General features: G+C 40.8%; 1 protein-coding gene and 1 pseudogene across 1 annotated transcript in view; both read right to left on the minus strand.

The window, feature by feature from the left end:
• LRFN2 (leucine rich repeat and fibronectin type III domain containing 2) overlaps positions 1-12,319 on the minus strand; it is a 746,523-nt gene that overhangs the window by 641,369 nt on the left and 92,835 nt on the right. The window lies entirely within an intron of this gene.
• On the minus strand, positions 6,941-7,050 carry LOC134913586 (U5 spliceosomal RNA; annotated as a pseudogene).

Below are 12,319 nucleotides of genomic sequence, written 5' to 3' on the forward strand. Positions count from 1 at the left end.
TGTGCACTGCAGGGGAGGCAGATTTAACATGTGCAGAAAGAGTTAGATTTGGGTGGGTTATTTTATTTCTGTGCAGGGTAAATACTGGCTGCTTTATTTTTACACTGCAAATTAGATTGCACATTGAATACACCACACCCAAAGCTAACTCTCTCTGCACATGTTAAATCTGCCTCTCCTGCAGTGCACATGGTTTTGCCCAACTGCTAACAAAAATCCTGCTGCGATCAACTTGGAATTACCCCCTCCATCTCCACCCATTGGGGGTAATTCCAAGTTGATCGCAGCAGGACATTTTTTTAGCAGTTGGGCAAAACCATGTGCACTGCAGAGGAGGCAGATATAACATGTGCAGAGAGAGTTAGATTTGAGTGGGTTATTTTGTTTCTGTGCAGGGTAAATACTGGCTGCTTTATTTTTACACTGCAGTTTAGATTGCAGATTGAAATCACCACACCTAAATCTAACTCTCTCTGCAAATGTTATATCTGCCTCCCCTGCAGTGCACATGGTTTTGCCCAACTGCTAAAAAATTTCCTGCTGCTATCAACTCAGAATTACCCCCATTGTACTTATTATCCTACTGCAACAACTAACGAAGTTGGTGAAGGTGTTTACTTAATTTTATGTTTATTCTAATCTCTCTTGTTCAGTTCTATGCAGTTTGCTGCAATTAGAAACCCACCAGGAAGAATGGCAGGAGAGCTATTGCAGGAATGCAATTGATATTCTGGTTTAATTTCTAATCCCTTTAAGCCGCTGGTTATCCTTACTGTTATGTCCTTACTGTGTATGCTCTGTCGGTCACACATAAAAAATATGCATTGCTAGAATTACCTGTCTTGATTAAGCCACTGCTAACAATTAGAACAGGGTTGTATAGTCTACCGACTAATTCCTGATTTTGCTCGCTTCAGAAGAAGGCAGTATGTGGCATTCCAGCCATTGTAGAACTACAAGTCCCAGGCTTTTAATCAATATGGGTGGGATGTACTAACTTTGCGGGGAAAAATTCTGCCCACACATCGCATCGATACTAATTACATACTGTATGTACTAACATATGCAATTACTGTAGTATCGCAAAGGACAGCTTTTAGGATAAGAGCTTCCTTGACTTCTGGGTGTATGACTCAGGAGTCCGTCTACGCATGTGCAGAAGCAGGGGCGTAGCTATGCACATTGGGGCCCCATAGCACAGTTAGCCAGGGCCCCTTCCGATCTGCCCCGCCCCACCCGACTGCAAGAGGTACCATCTCCCAGCGGGTGGGCACTCATCAATAGGGCGCCGTTTTCTGAAGTGTGCTGCTGCCTCATCTGCTGCTCTCCCAGCCGGCTCCATCTAGAGGAGGAGGAGGTGGACGCTGAGAGGAGGAGTAGTTGGACGCTGAGAGGAGGAGTGGTGGACGCTGAGAGGAGGAGTGGTGCCTGTGGTCCAATGATGTCCCTACAGACTCAGCCACGCCTCCTCCCAGCGTTAGTTAGGACTAAGGAGAGGCGGAGCCAGCCGGGTGAGCAGCAACACAGCATGAGCACACTTCTAGTGTAAAAGCAGCCAGCGCCGGGGCTAAGCAGCTAGGTGCAGGGGAAGGGCAGGGCCCCAGAGACGGCTCGGGCCCCATAGCAACCGCATCCCCTGCACCTATGGTAGCTACGCCCATGTGCAGAAGGACGCAGCGGCTCTGAGGCAAGCGGTGAGGGATCCAATCCAATAGCTCATACAGCGCGATGCGGTAAGAAGCACATAAGCTTCCTCTGCATCAGAGCCCCGGGGCTTTAGTACATATCAAAATGGAGTAGAAAGCCAGAGAATAGGGTTTTTATCGCATTGATGCTTTAGTCCATCCTGTCCTATTTAACTTAGTTAACCAGGTCATGCTAGCTTAGCGGAAAAGTTAGAGGCTGCGCTACATTCTTGGATAGTGCCATACAAATAGATCTCAGTGAATTATAGAATAAAGACTTATTAGCACAATATGTTCTGCCAGATTATTGTAATTCCACCGCAGCAGATAATCAGGAAGAGTAACAGACATTATTTTTAGTGCCTTAGTACTGAACCAGTCACCAGCTGGAAAACATCCCAGAATATATAAACTATTACTACAATGGGCAAAGGTTTTAACGAGCTTGGTTTAAAGAAACCGTCTGATGTACTTTGGGGAAATGAGAACATACAGTAGAAATAAAATTGCAGAATACTAGACAAAGACAGTCAAGGGGCTGCAACACAAATACACATTTTCTTCAAGCAGGGAGAAAATACCTTATTTACATAGAATAGGTCAAATGGTGCAATCCAGGAATATCTCCTAAACTGGTCCAGGAAAGAGACCCATGAAAACCCATGGACCCTTTCTGGACCTATGGAACATTCCTCAAAAGGAAGAAGGAGAACATACAGTAGTTCTCTATAATTTTGTTTTTTTACATTGATTGAAGTGGAGGTGTCAAAGGTACCATTGGACCTGTTTAGTGCTGGAAACCAATGTACATAGACTATATATACTGTATACTGCATCTGTAATGTCATATATGATAAGCTACCTCTCAAAAATGTTAATATGTGTTCTGAATCACCTGTTCATGAGATCACCTTGTGATCAGATGATCTGGTGCAGAAGTATGCATGCTCAAATTGAGTGTGGGTCTGGGGCATGAAGGACCCATCAAGGAATGCAATGGTAGGGTCCCAAGCTTAAGGAGCATGGTCATCCCACCAGAGGGGGGTAGCCAGCCAGCCACCACAGAGGGACTTGGTCAAGCAGAAGACAACTTTGAATGGCAGGAGGGCAAATCTTGGTGTAGTTTCCATAGAAACAAACTAAGCTCCAAGTTGACCAATGGTCCTTCTCCATCCCTGGAGGAGAGTGTAAGGCCCCCAGGCAGTGGGGCACATCGGGAATTCCCCATGTACAACTGTGGGCCATTCCAAATCTGCTCATATTTCTAATCCATACTCACTGTGGAACAGCATCCATCTGCTTAACACCTCTATTCAGCAGCTGTAAATACTTGTACCCTATACTAAGCCTTTGAGGCTGACTGTGGTGTGTGAGCGTTACAAGCGCCAATCCCGAACACAGAAGCAGACTATAACTCTGGTTTCAGCTTTTCACCGGGATGGGTTCCTATTGGAGCTGCTTACTAAATTCCATGAAAAATGCAAAATTTTCCTTTGCAAATTTAGACGGAAATTATTTATCACATCCGCATTAAAAATGTGGATTTGACAAATAGGGCCCGAGGGGAGAAGCACTTAATGTAAACATAAGATAATAGAGTACTTTTTTATATTTTAATAAGCAAAGTAACATAACGTAACAGTTTTAAAATCAGATTGTACATAAATATGAGTGGTTTAACCAAAATGGTGAAAACAAATTTTCTAGTGGGAGGGGGATAATGCTTTAATTTAGAGGGGAAATTAAAGAGACAATTCTAAGAAAAATGAAAATGGGGGGTTGGTGAAGGTGAAATTGAAGAGAGATTACTGGAAACACACAAGAGAAAAAGTAATTTGGAAATAGGCAATTAGGGGAAAAAATGAATTTACTCAATGAATTAATTTACATATTTTTCACATGTCTATTTTGGGATTTAATATTATGTCAAATAAATCAAAAACCGACAGGAATAAATTGAACATAGACTAAAGTTTCAAGGAATAAAAGTAAATTGTATGTTTTTGGGATCAGAAAATAAAAATAAAAACGTTTGTGACCAATGACTTAAAATTACCCAACCTAAATGGAATTAGAGCATGAAGAATCATATTTACTATTTCTTATCTCCATATAACAATGTGTATTTTTTTAATAGCTTTGCAGTCCCAAAATTGCTTGAGGAAAATAATATTATTAGACCATGTAATTTCAAATGACATTTTTTTTTTATTCATGTTTAAAAAAATGTCTGTGCGACTCGTTGTACATTGCCCCAGATTATTGTTTTTTTCCTTTAATTGAATGCCAAATTCTTAAAGTTTACTAAAACCATTTTAAGCTGTCCACTAGCAATAATAAACCGCATCTTATGAAGAAAAAAATCAGACTGAATCTTATGCTAGCTTAGCAACGGAGTTTAGCATTCCAAGTATTAAATCTGAAAACATCTATGCCACCCCGTATGTAGGAAACATGTTAATTCATATTATATTATACACTTCCCATATGCAAATTTACTTAGTTTCAAACTATTCTGATATAGGATGTACTGTACTGGAATTATGAGTATTATTTTGTATTTGTAAGATATCACAGATGGACCACAGCCCTGTACATAGGGGGATGAACAGGGAACACATCCAACAGCAATAAACAATGCACAGACAACAACAAATAATATATACTGTAATTCCACAAAACACAATTCTACAACGACCAGTCAAAAACAAATTATTATTATTATTATTACATTTAATTTATAAGGCGCCACAAATGTTTTGCAGCGCCGTACAAAGGGCATACAATAGAACAGTACAAGGAGAAAGAACTTTACATCACAGCAAATAAATAACAAAAATCGAGTACAGGTAACAAACAGCACCACAATTCTCAATACAGCTTAGATGTAAGTAGCAAGGGAGTAATCAGCGTACTACAAGGGGATATTGGCCATAGATATAGATAAGCCTTTACCAGCAGGAGAAAATGCGGGTAAAGATGGTCGCTGAGTAGGAGAGAGCTGTAAGCAAAATGTGAGGAGAAGAGGGCTTTGACAACAAGAGGGAAGAGGGCCCTGCTCTGAGGAGCTAACAATCTAGTGGTATAAACAGTACAGAGTATAAACAAGAATTGCAGATCAAGCTACTGATAAGACAGTGAGCATCATTGATAAGTTGACCCAACGAGATGTAGGTAAGTGCCCTAGAGCATGGTCTCAAGAAACAGTTATGCAGGGGATGGTTATAGGAATGAGGACCCTGCTCGTGAGATCTTCCATACTACAGTAGATGGAAGGAGAAGACAGACATAGGGTGGCTGAATTCTTTTTAAGGAAAGGGGTGGAGTTAGAACTTTATTAAGTATTGTAAGAGACAGGAAGCCAGTGTAGCGATTGGCATATAGGGTCAGCTGAGACACTGTAATGTTCAGAGAAAAAAATAAGGCAGGCAGCATCATGTAAGATGGATTGAAGAGTGGCAAGCTGGGACTTGGAATGGCCAGGAGGTCACAGTAAATGAGGTGAGAGACAGCGACTGAGTGGTTAAGAATTTTAGTTGCTTCCAAGGTGAGATAGAGCTGGATCCTACCGATGTGGCAAAGGCAGAATTGGCAAGAATAGGTGAGGGATTCAATATGGAGAGTGATTCCCAGGCAGTGGATTTGAGAGACAGTCGAGTATTTCTTTCAACAGATAAGGAGATGAGGAGAGATGGGGTATTTGGATGGGGTGAAAACAATTATTTCAGTTTTAAATATACTGAGCATTATAAAACATTGAAACATTACATATGAGACATTGGGGTAAATTTACTAAGGTAGGGGTATTTGTTGCTGATGTTGCCCATGGCAACCAATCAGACTCTCTCTTCTAGAAGCGGCTAAATAAATGTTAAGTATAATCATCAGTGTTGAGGTGATATTTGAGGCCAAGACAGATGACAAGCTCACCAAGGGAATGTTGGGTTAAAAATAGACCCATGGGGGACTTCGATAGGTAAGAGGAGAGTGGATAATAAGTATTAACTGAAAAGGAGCAACTGGTGAATTGGGAGATACAGTACACCAGGAGTAGATAGTGTCATGGAGGTCAATTGAATGTAAAGTTTGCAATAGAAGAGGGTGGTCAACAATATCAGAGTCAGCAAAGGAGAAGGAGAAGAAAAGTTACTCATACTTAGCAGTGATAAGATTGCTGCTACATTAAATAGGGACAATAAAAAAGTAAGAGGAGATGAAAGAAGTGAAAGGATTGCAAACAACCCTCTTAATAAGAGTAAACAACTCACTCAAGAAGCTTGGAAGTAAAGGGAAAGAATGATAGGGCGGAGATCAGAGACAGAAGGACTCAAGGGAGTGTTTCCTTATTACAAGGGAGAAAATAGCATGTTGAGAAGGAGAAGGTATCAGAAAGGACGATAAGAGAGGGAGGAGAAGGTGAAAGGAGATTGGATTGAGGAGACAGATGGAGGGAGAGAGGAGTAGAGGAGGGTGTGTACTTCATCTGCAGAAACCAGGTGGAGAGTGGGTTGGCAAGAGGGCAAGAAAGGCACATGGAAGAAAAAGGTTAAGACACCATCATGTGTGCAATTGAAGAATAAAGCCTCATTGGGGCAAGAATGTGTGGTTATAGGCAAAAGAAAGATTCTAGAGAAGAGAAGAATGTGGCAGCGTCAATGTCATTAAGGGTATATCTGGTAAGGATAGTTTTAGGGAAGAGGAAGGTGAGAAAGCGTGAGAAGATGGTAAAAGGTAAGAAATGATGGCGAGATAGAGGGAAAAGAAAGTTAATGAATCAGAGACAGCACAGAGTTGGAAGGGACCAGATCAGGGGATGGTGGGAAAGAAGATCCATTGAGAAAGACCAAGGGAAGAGGAAATGGAAAGAAGTTTAGAGGCAAGAGAGTCAAAAGTATTGTCACTATGGATATTAAAGTCCCCCAATATGAGAGAGGTAAGGGAGCTAGCATTTGGAACACAGAAGGTGAATTGAGTGGACCTTCATAGAAGTCCATTGCAAGCCATATTGTGTGGCTCTACACTGGATACCTTGTGGTGACATATTAATAAAATATAATAATAATAATAATAATAATAATAATAATAATAAAAATAATAATAATAATAATAATAATAATAAATAAATAAATAATAAAGAATATTGGGGAAAATAAAAAATGAGCACATTTCAGAGGTAGTGATAGGTAACTGGAATTGAGTATAAAAGACAGCAGCAAGGTTAGGAGGTACAGAATACTGTAGGCTAGCTACTGTCCAGCATTTTTAGCATGCAAAAAGTGAGACAAAACTCAGTTTTGCTCCTCTCCACAGAAATCTTTAGTCAAAAGCTGAAAAATCTGTGTGTTCTGAAGAGAAACTAGATATCTATGTAACATAGAAATAGACAGGACCACGTGTTTGAGTACCGAATGGCAGTCAATAAGATCTGGCAATAGATTTCTCCCACCTTTGACATAAAGGTGAGACATAAACTCTCACATCACCTTGTATACAATAAATGCCATAAATACTATAGCAGGACAGATTTACTATAGCAATCCCATACTAAACTAACAAGATGTTAGTGATATATTGAACTTGTTGGTTCCTTATGCTCACATATACAGATGGAGCCTCGCTCATCTAGCCTTATCTGCTGTACCATGGTGCACCAAGGCTTATTAGCATAGTCCTTTCATCTATTGTTCTCAGCTGCAATACAATACAGAGAGAACAATACAACAGGGAATTAAGTCATTACAGCAGGGGATTAAGCCCGACAGCCCTGGCTCAATTAATTCTATTAAAGGGATAAATGTGCAGGGCTCCATCGGTATAAGCTGTAGATACAGTATCCTGATATATATTAATATATATTTACTGACAGAGATATTGTAATAATTATTTTTTTCCCCATATACAGTAGCACAGATGCAGACCTGTGTTGGCCCCAGCTGGCTGACAGTATTATATAATTAATAATATATGATGTTGAAAGGTTTAATTCATCCAGGACAGTAAACGACGTGTACCGGAGTCACCCTGGAGCACAGCGGAGAGCTCCGGAACTGCAGCGTTATTAGAGAGATAATTGGTACCACTAAGGAACAGACCCTCACTCTCATAAATGGGGAGATGTATCAAGCCTTCTAAAAAGGACAAGTGGAGATGTGTCCTGTAACAACTAATCAATTTCTAGCTATCATTAATCAAGTATAAAATGACACTTAGCATCTGATTGGTTGCTATGGGCAATTTCACTTATCCCCTGAAGAAAGGTTTGATACATTTCCCTGAAAATGTTAGGATGATCAAAGTAAGTAATACATGAATCCATTGCGGAAAGGTTAGGACAACAACCATCTGACATGGACTATATTACGAATAATTACTTCAAGGTCAATGCCCTTTGTTTCATCGCAAACGCACACTGATGGTAAATACACTTTCCTAATAGCATTAGATGTCCAAGATAAGGATAAGATAGTGTTACTGTATTTATTAACTAACATTGAATAAACCAGCAAATAGAATATTATGGATACTCATTTTCAAAGGAGCAGCCGACCGACTATAGTCTATGTTATTTCCCAATTTGACTTCCTCTCTTATGGTTTTCCTGCAATGTTATGGAAGAACCCCACTTTTATTTTATTTTTTCCTTTTATTAAATTGGAAGCTCTTCTGGCAGAGAACATGCAATACTACAGTGATATATCTCTACTCTTAAGGGAAAAGCTTGACATGCAATAATACAGTGATATATCGCCTACTCTCAAGGGAAAAGCTTGGCAGAAGCTGACTTAGCGGAATCAGGTTGTGGCAGATATTGTACACTACATTCTCTCCCAGTCCAACTTCCACTATATATCATTATCCTCCTGCCCTCCTGTGGTATAAACCCATTTTTTACGTTGCTGTTGTTTTTATTATTATTATTATTATTATTATTATTATTATCATTATTATTATTATTATTACATACTGTTGCTCATAATGCATGATATAATAAGCTAATAAATAGGAAACATTGAACAAAAAGATAATTAAAATAATCAATATGGTATAATAGAAATGCACAAATGTATGACCCCAGTGTCAGACTGGTGCATGAAGGGCCCACTGGGGGAATGCAGTGGTAGGGCCCCATGCTTAGGAGTGGTGCCAGTCACCGCGGAAGCTTCACTAACCATTAATGAGTGCATGATCTGGGCCCCTTGATAAATATATATAGTAAATACTGCTAGTGCATGCATTATAATGTACAAGATTAATAACAGGAATGCACTGTAGAAAATACACCATAGTCCATTATAATGTAATATATGTATAATGTATAATTAGCACGCAGTCTGGAATATGATACCGAGAGGAGAAGGTGGGCCCTCAAGCAGTGGAGCCCACAAGGAATTTCTCCTGTACCCCTGTGTGCCAGTCCAACCCCGTATGACCCACAGGGTGTACTATTATTTATCATGTAGTGTTAGTACCACCATATCAGAGATGCGTGAAGTGGCTGGTGACTATACCATATCTCTTAAAATATATGTAACTGAGATCTCTGCATTTCTACTATCATGTAGGATGTAAATCTCATTATAGTGAACTGAGGGAATTCTATTTTTTTATATACATACTAAATAATTAGAATTTGATAATTGATGTTACAATTCCATTCATACAGTACTGTATCAAGTCCTATTCAACTAATGGTCCATACACACTAGACGATGTTGCTCTATGAGCGACGTCATCTAGTGTTTCCCCTCCCAGGCCGGGTGGTCGGTGACCGCCCATACACAGCGAGCGATATGACCGCTCATATTGCTCAGTGACATCACGCAGCCGTTGGCTGTGCATGCAGCTCCTGGATGACAGTCCAGATTGAGCTTGGATGCACTGCAGACAGTGACGATCGTTGCTGACCAGTGGGGCCGCGCATCGTTCTTCGCTGGCTGCATACACACTTGCCGATAAAATGAGCGACGTCGTTCAGGAAGGGGGAAAATGAGCAACGTCGGTAATTTTATCGCCAAGTCCGTATGGGCATTTAGATTTAATGCACAGCAATAGTCCACTGTGTAAGCAGAGATAGTGGCCCTCATTCCGAGTTGTTCGCTCGCAAGCTGCTTTTAGCAGCTTTGCACACACTAAGCCACCGCCTACTGGGAGTGAATCTTAGCTTATCAAAATTGCGTACGAAAGATTTGCAAAATTGCGAATAGACACTTCTTAGCAGTTTCTGAGTAGCTCCACACTTACTCGGCATCTGCGATCAGTTCAGTCAGTTTCGTTCCTGGTTTGACGTCACAAACACACCCAGCGTTCGGCCAGACACTCCTCCGTTTCTTCAACCACTCCCGCGTTTTTCCCAGAAACGGTAGCGTTTTTTCGCACACACCCATAAAACGGCCTGTTTCCGCCCAGAAACACCCACTTCCTGTCATTGCAATCACATTACGATCACCAGAACGAAGAAAAAACCTCGTAATGCTGTGAGTAAAATACCTAACTGCATAGCAAATTTACTTGGCGCAGTCGCACTGCGGACATTGCGCATGCGCATTAGCGACTAATCGCTCCGTTGCGACAAAAAAATAAAGAGCGAACAACTCGGAATGACCCCCCGTGTCTTTATTATTTGAAAATGGATGAATTAGTTCAAACAATATAAATGGTCAATATTTGAAGTATTTGGCACACAAGTGGTCACTAAATAAGGTGGCAAATGCCATCCACTTGGCCATATCTTTCAGTTCCTCTCCAACATAGCATTCAGGTTGAGCTCTTTACATCTCACAATGCCTAGAGTGAAGCCACCATACACAGGTCACTACTGGATATGACGCTATTTTTGGGGACACTCTTTCTTGTACTAGAAGCCTTAGACTAGGAGGAAAGTCATGTTTTCTTTAGAAAACATCAACGGGAAAAAAATACAGTACATCAACGGGAAAAAAGAAAAAAGAAAATCATTATCATTTGTTTAATATATCTGCAAATATTTATTTAATGGCGGCCTTGTTAACGTGTTTTGTGGAGGAGCCGATAGCAAGTATATTTGGATGTGATGAAAAGAGACATTAAATGGATTACCTTAATTCCTGCCAATAATTGATTAGGCAGATCTAACCGATACCAATTCTTTATCTTCAGACAAGGAGCTAAAGGAAATGCCGATGTTTTACCTCTGTGTTTGCATCCAAGACGCACAGCGCATCCATCTTGAAATTTACCTGCGGGAGATGCATATTGAAATTACATGGAGATCCATGTCCGATGGTGCAGCCAATGATGTGCCAATAGTGCATCTCATCCTGTGGGCAGCTCAACAGGACCATGGCATTTGCATAAAGCTGCGTTCAGCTCCGATTCACCCATTTTGTTTAACACCACTGCCTAATAACGAGAAATAATTGTTGCACCAGGGAAAATAGAGACGATATATTGATGACATTGTAATCCTCACATCTAGGTGTGTCCTGCCTTTACGGGCTGATACCACATGCAGTTTGTCATAGGACTCTTTCAAAATGAATAATGTCACACACAGACTGTGCGCAGTTATATCCTGCGGTATGACTTCACAATTAAAAAAAACCCTATTGTGCCACTCATCAAAAAGTGTAATGCCCCATCTACAGGTGTGTACACTTGGCTGTTCACCCACTCACACAGGAGGCTAGTCACGTATGGGGATACTGCACTTCCATAGGGCTGGGGCAAGTACAAATGATGCATCCAGTGTTGCTGAAATTAGGTGCCCCAGTTTTTTTACATTTGGCCATGCAGATGCACACCCAGGAAGGGCTGAGTAGCAGCAATCGCATAAAGTCGCACTTGGACGACCGCCACCAGTTGCAGCATCGGCCACCTCTGAATCAAGTCTTATTCTTCATGTCATTAATGCATCCTAGAATTTTAGATTCAAAATTCTAAAAAAAAAAACCTCTGCTCATTGCTCATTGTTACTGTGTATGGGAACATTATGTGCTCCGAATGATGAACAACAAAGGCGAGGAGGAAGAGATAGTGCTCATTCTCGCTGGGGAGTTCAGGGATTTTAACAATTGCTGATTCCAGTATTGAAGGTTACAGTGTCACACCAATTGTCATTTGTAATGGAAAACAGCTTCTGCCATACAAGCTGCCTGTATCTCAATATCTGCTCTAAGCCTGCGGAAAGCTTAAAAACGCTTTAATTGGACTTTGGGATCAGAAATACCATTTGCTCAGCAGAGGAATTCATAAGACGGCGGCAGGTCAGCCAGCAGCTGAGAGTTATGCACAACGCCGGACAAAAGCTTCCAAACACAGCACTATCGCACAGCAAAATATGTGTAGTTATGGTGTCTGCAGCTTCCCTATAGCTGTTTTTGCCCATTAGCTAACAAATTTGCTGCTGCGATCAGGTCTGAATTAGGCCCACAGGCAGAAACGGTCTTGCACCTTCGTAGACCCCTAAACATCAGATTTATACATAAACCATCCTGTTTGCATACAAATCTGAATTGAGCCCCAATTCTCCTATGTACAAAGAAGCCACAATCCAATGAGAAAAAAACTGCAAGCAGATTCTTATTTATTAGGCGTGTGTTTATAATTTATACTATAAGTGCATACAAAACAGGAAGATGCAAGAGCAAACACTGATG

Source organism: Pseudophryne corroboree, chromosome 4 (genome assembly GCF_028390025.1).
Source record: "Pseudophryne corroboree isolate aPseCor3 chromosome 4, aPseCor3.hap2, whole genome shotgun sequence".
NCBI classification, from domain to species: domain Eukaryota; kingdom Metazoa; phylum Chordata; class Amphibia; order Anura; family Myobatrachidae; genus Pseudophryne; species Pseudophryne corroboree.